The 6,000-nt window shown below is 42.1% G+C and overlaps 1 protein-coding gene across 2 annotated transcripts in view; it reads left to right on the top strand.

Annotated features, from left to right (window-relative positions):
• The first annotated feature begins 875 nt into the window (after positions 1-875).
• The window catches only part of LOC138514228 (NLR family CARD domain-containing protein 3-like), a 159,130-nt gene continuing 154,005 nt past the window's right edge, over positions 876-6,000 (top strand). For both annotated transcript variants that reach the window (XM_069629577.1, XM_069629576.1), the window contains exon 1: positions 876-1,000. The gene's annotated coding sequence lies outside the window, so the exon portion shown is untranslated. The remainder of the gene's footprint in view (positions 1,001-6,000) is intronic.

The following is a 6,000-nucleotide window of genomic DNA, read 5'->3' as shown; positions in this document are numbered from 1 at the left end:
CTCAGCAGGTTGAGCACCGGCTTAAAAAAAAGCTGTAAAATGAGTACAAAACCGAAACTTGCCTGGGACAAGTCAGCCTTTCACTCTGTTCCTGTGAGCTAAAAATACATTGAATTACCAGGAGCCAATTCATTTTATTGTGTGCAATATGTAAATGCATACTTGAAGTGCAGGCCATCGCTTATTTAAAAAGCAAAAATTGCTCAACGTAAATACTACCCAACGCTTCATAAGCAAATGGATTGGCTCTTGGTAGTATTCTCTTCTCTCGTTTTTAGATCAGCTGGATCATTACAGAATGCACTGAACACATGCAGATCAATCTGGGACCTGTTCCCAAAGCTGGCAGTCCAGCCCAGACTGCCATGCCACCTCCCTTCTGCACAAGGACGGAATCTAAACCACGCAAGTTTCGGCCTTGTTGTACTTCATCAGTGATGCGCAACTGGAATACCTATGCACAGTGATCTGTACCCTTCTTCAACCCTGTGCATGGAAGTGATATGACTCCTTGATGATCCAGTTTTTGGCCTCCCTGTTGAATGGCCGTGTGCCAACCAGATCACGTGAGATAACCTTTAACCTCTCTTCACCACACAGGCCCAGGTGGCATGTGACAAGGGGGGGTTTACAGTACATTTTATTGGAAGGCAAACATTAAAACTTTTATCATGCAGCGTTTGAAAGAAGGAAGGAACAGAAGAACACAATGTAAGCCTTTCCCGTGTAAGGGAGCCAGAGTGGATACTGTACCTCGAGGAGTGACGCGCTCGAGACGAGGGCGCAACTTGCAAAGGTGTATTTCTAAACCAGTAAAACCCGTTCCCCAGCTCGAAAGGAAAGTAAAAAGATCCATTGGGTGCGTGTGCAGAGCAACAAACGGAACATGCGACGTGTGTATCTCGACTACAGGCGAGAGAGCTTCGGAGCAGTCGCTTGGGGGCGGGGGGCAAGAACGGCAGCCACGGCAGGGGCTGGTGTCAGGAGAGCACCGTGACAGGTAGGGGCTTCATTGTGATTTGTGCTAAGAGTATACTCACTCCAGAGCAATCATAGAATCAAGGATACACCAGGGTCAGGGGCAATGCCCAGGAAGAGTGAAACACAGCGCAGAGACAGTGACATCTTCAGGGAAGTTGCAATGAATCGGTTTAAGGTGTTGAAAAGCAAATGCGATTCTTGGCTTGTAATACAATGGACGCAAATGTTCAGCGGATTTGCAGAACCTTAGATAAAGTGATTTTGTACTTTTCTGTGTGTAGTGTCAGGAAATAATTGTTTTATGTATATTATTTGAAGTGAGGGCTTGGCAAGAATTGCACGAATGTTGCCAGATAGCTGAGCAGTGCTGTGTTTTGCCGCCGGGGGCAGAGCCCCTCATCGCTGTTTGAGGGGCTAAGGGGACAACATAACAGGTTGTTTTGAGTGATCACCCTTTGCCCCTTAGGCGTGTCCACAAACATCAGCTTAACATTGCCATTAAATGCTCTCGTTTAATAATGTCCCACATTGCCATGTAACACCACGTATGTTATGTTTGTCATGTTTTATGCTGTGACATGTATGCCTGAGGCTCCATTGTGTGCCCAGTCAATTGATGTGCTAGGGAAATTTTTATATGGCCAGCTAAAGCCATAGGTTTCAAGGTACATCAATGACATTATAGTAGAACATTCTTAAGACAATATTAATAAGTTGTTTTTATATTCTGCTCTCGATCGCAGCGTTATTACTTTCTGTGAATCCCAGTGATTTTACCGAAGGCAAAATTATCGAGGCTGAAATATCCCAAAACAAAGTGTTCCAATTACCAAAAGTTCGAACACTTTTTTTTTGGACATTTCAGCCCCGATAATTTGCCAAAACACACATTCTCTCTCACACACACACACGCACACACACACAACACACCCCCACCCACACCCCCAGCACACCTTCATCCACACCACCAACATACACAAACCCCACTTGCCTTCATCTTCACACTGGTCCCTGCAGCGCCAGTTCCCTTTCAATTCCGTGATCAGGAACCGGCGCGGCAGGCTCCTTTTCTTTTCTTTTTTTTTTTGTACACGAATGGCTGCGGGGGTTCCGCAGCCCCCGCTCACTATACCATAAAGTATAGTGAGCGGGACAACGCGGGGGGCACCCCCGCAGTCCCCGTTTTTATGAAATGCTACCACCAAAGGATCGAACTTTTGGTGTTCGATCCTTTGGTGGTAGCATTTTTCAAACTTTTGGTCATTTCGACCTTTTTTTTCGATCTTTTCAACGTAAACCCTTTCTGTGAGGGGCCAGAAATGTGAGGGGAACAACTTTGTGAAGCTTTCTCAACAAATGCCATTTTATTATAATTTAAGGTTGGATGAACGCCCCGCTATCCCTACCCTGACGAGGAATTCCCTGCCTAAAATGAACTAAAGAAAACACTCTAACAAAGGATATCTGACCTTCACACTTATACATGCATCAAATAAACAAGGAACTACATGGCAATTCCAAACAAACTATAATGATTGTATGTATAATGCCACCACAGTCTCTCTTTGTAACCTGGGCGAATTCCCCTTACCCACATTCAACGTGATCCTGTTTCACAGTTCAAGAAAACAAGGAAATCCTGATTTGTAACAATGTTCAACCACAGTTCATTTCCACTTCAACTCGTCAATAGAAAGTTCCAACTCAGTTTGGTGTAGCTTCAACTTGTCAATAGAAAATTCCAACTCAGTTTGGTGTAGCTTCAACTTATCAACAGAAAGTTCCAACTCAATTTTTTATAACTTCAGCTTGGCAACAGAAAGTTCAAAATCAGTAAATAGAAGGTTCTTTCCCTTCCTTGAACATTTCTTCAGTTTATCAATAGCAACAATAATTGCCTTGATCAGGATGATTTACCACAACTGTCTTTAGCATCACATTCAACATAAGAAAATAAGGAGAACTGGGGGTCGTTAATGAGACAGTGCACTAGTTGATACCACAGTAGTAAAGGGGTATGGCCCGCTGCAGTAATACACTTCTACTGGCGTCCCCTAGTAAGCACCAGCACAGGTAAACATGACAATGATGATGGAAGTATGGGTACAGTGCGCAGATCCCCAAAATTCTTGAAAAAAGTCCATATGACAAATGAAACTGGCTTCAAATCCCAATGTTTACTGGACAGCCGACACGTGTTTCGACCATTCAGGTCGTTCTCAAGGCTGTACATAATCATAAAATAATAGAAACAAGTATACAATACAGAATCATGAGCACAAAGATGAAAGAAAAATATGACATACCCATATTAAGTGAATGGTTGAAGCTAATAGCAAGAAAAGAAAGGGAAAAGCAGCAAATTATAAAGTATCCAACAAAAAGATAATCTGAATTAGTGTGTGCTAAACATCATAGATGATGTTTTTATCATTTGGCAGGGCAATGACAGCTCATTTGAAGATTTTGTTTCTTACATCAATACTAACAATTTTGGAATTACTTTGTCTGGTCACTCAAGTCCTACTATGATCCCTTTTCTTGATTTAGATATTTTTATTGAGGATGATACACTGCATACCAGAACTTTTCGCAATCCTACATCTGTCAATGCCATTTTACATGCGAAAAGCTGTCACCAAAAAGCGACTATACATAACATCGCCTGTGGAGAATTCTACAGAGCTGGGAGAAATTGTTCAAAGGATATTGATTTTCATACAGAATGCACACAGCTTACTACTCGCTTTAAGCTACGAGGCTATTCAGCTTCGTCACTATGCAAGGCATCTCACAAATACCAATTCGCTAAACAGGTGGATGTGTTGGGTACCAAACCTAATGTGAACATTCAACAGAGACCTGTCTCTCTAATTACACAGTACACCAGGGACTCTTCAACCTTGAACAAACTTGCTTTGAAACATTGGAATTTGTTAAAATTGGATCCAGACTTGACGCCATATGTCTCCGACAGACCCAATTTCAATTTAACTAAGGCGAACACTCTTCGCAACAGACTTAGCCCCTCCTTCCTTGATCTTCCTGACACAGAAAGGCAAGCCACATGGTTGAATAAAATAAAAGGCTTTTTCAAATGTGGTAATTGTAACCAGTGTCAATATGCTCATCCTAACTGTCAGACGTTTGTGGATCAGAATGGGATACAAACTGTAATTAGAGATCTTATCAATTGCAAAACTAAATTTGTGGTGTATTCAATTATTTGCGTTTGCAAGAAATTATACATAGGAAGTACGATTAGGCAGTTGAGGATTCGTACAAGAGAACATCTATCAAGTCTCAACACAACCGGTGTCAATTTACAGTTAGCCTTACATTGGCAAACAGAGCATCAATTAGCTAATAAAGCAGACATACGGTTTTTGGGATTGGCCAGGGCATCCGCGAATAAACGTGGTGGTAATCTCTGCATGAAACTTAGGAGGCTTGAATGCAAACTTATCTGTCATTTTAGATGTACTACAGTTGGATTGAAATCCGACAATGAAATGCATGTCTTTCTGTGAGGATGTAGTAGATGACCATGTTTAGCATTTCAGTCCATATATTACTAGACAACATGTTTTGTATTGCCATTTGACTACACATGCTCTATTTCTTAGCAATTTGTGTTATCTATGATTTTTTATACACTTGCTCTGACAGTGTTGATATAACACAAATGTTCTCTATGTTCATTTTCTTATTATACTTGAACCTTATGTACATGATAATGGCCATACTTTTCTTCTCTTAGAAATACTCATGCAATATTATAATATGAACCAAAGGAGTAAGTTGTGTTTCTGAGATGCCAAAGTTATACCCTAGCAGCCCCTGCATCTGTTGCTTTACACTTTGTTTCATTAACACTGATGACTATGAGAAGTTTTCTCTTTAACTTAAAGGAGCTGTGGGAACTTGCACATTTCAATTTATAATGGTATCATTCAATAGTAACACACAACAAGTGTGTATTGACAAATGAACAGCTCAGTAATGTACTGAGTAATGCTTTGAAGCAGCGCTCGTCTCGTGGAACTTTTGAAATCACAGATCTGTGCAGCTTTATTTCAGCATTGCGAGCCAGGCGGGCTCTTGCTGATTACGCTTCCTGGAGGAGGCGTGTCCGACGTGCAGCACGTGACTCATCACGTGACTTAATTCTTCTACTTCAACCCGACTCCATCACCCTCGCGGCATTAAGCCTGATAGGAGTAAAGCCTGGTGACTGTTGAGCGACTGTTTGGCGCACTGGGGTCGCACCAAAAAGGTAAATAAACTCAAGGTTTATCACTCACTGTCACTACTATATCTCACATTTTACGCCTGTAATGAGATTACGGAGCTCCCCTTTTGAGGAAGAGATGGCCGGCCAGGATGGGTCATATCTGGAGGCAGGGAGTGAGCCTGGCCAGGGGGTCTCTAATTTTTCTGGCCCAGCCCCAGCACAGGTGGTCCCAATTATCACTCATGCTTTGAACCACACAGACAAACAGCAAACCCCTGAGGGGAGATTCCCAAATCTCCACATTCAGAAAGGTTGGAAACAAGGGTTGGAGTACACCCTGACGACTGAAAAAATCCAGACTAGAATCAATGATCATTTTCTTAGGAAAAGAAATAAGAGTGCTAATGACCTGGTCGACATCATTGATACCACCTGGCAGCTACCAGTTCACAACCATACGATTTTGGGTAGCACACCCCCCATAGAGGGCTCACAAGCCAACTCAATGACCACAGACACTATTCAAGAAAATATGGCTAGTTCACCTATTCACCGAGACCAACAAGAAGAGCCAACAGCCACCTTTCCAGATGGATCCCCTCCAGCTACCGAAAGCACATTGGCAGCCTTGAGTTATTTTCTAAACTCTTTGGTCTCAGTATTTGAACTTCTAAAATAGAAGTACAAACCCAAGCAAGCCTTCTTTTGGAAATGTCACATGAAATCACTAAAAATGAATCAGCTATGGTAGCCACAAATAACATCATGAATACTATTCTGATTCC

This window comes from Ambystoma mexicanum, chromosome 12, assembly GCF_040938575.1.
Source record: "Ambystoma mexicanum isolate Mex_15411 chromosome 12, UKY_AmexF1_1, whole genome shotgun sequence".
Classification (NCBI taxonomy): Eukaryota; Metazoa; Chordata; class Amphibia; order Caudata; family Ambystomatidae; genus Ambystoma; species Ambystoma mexicanum.
This window is presented reverse-complemented; position numbering and strand designations above follow the sequence as displayed.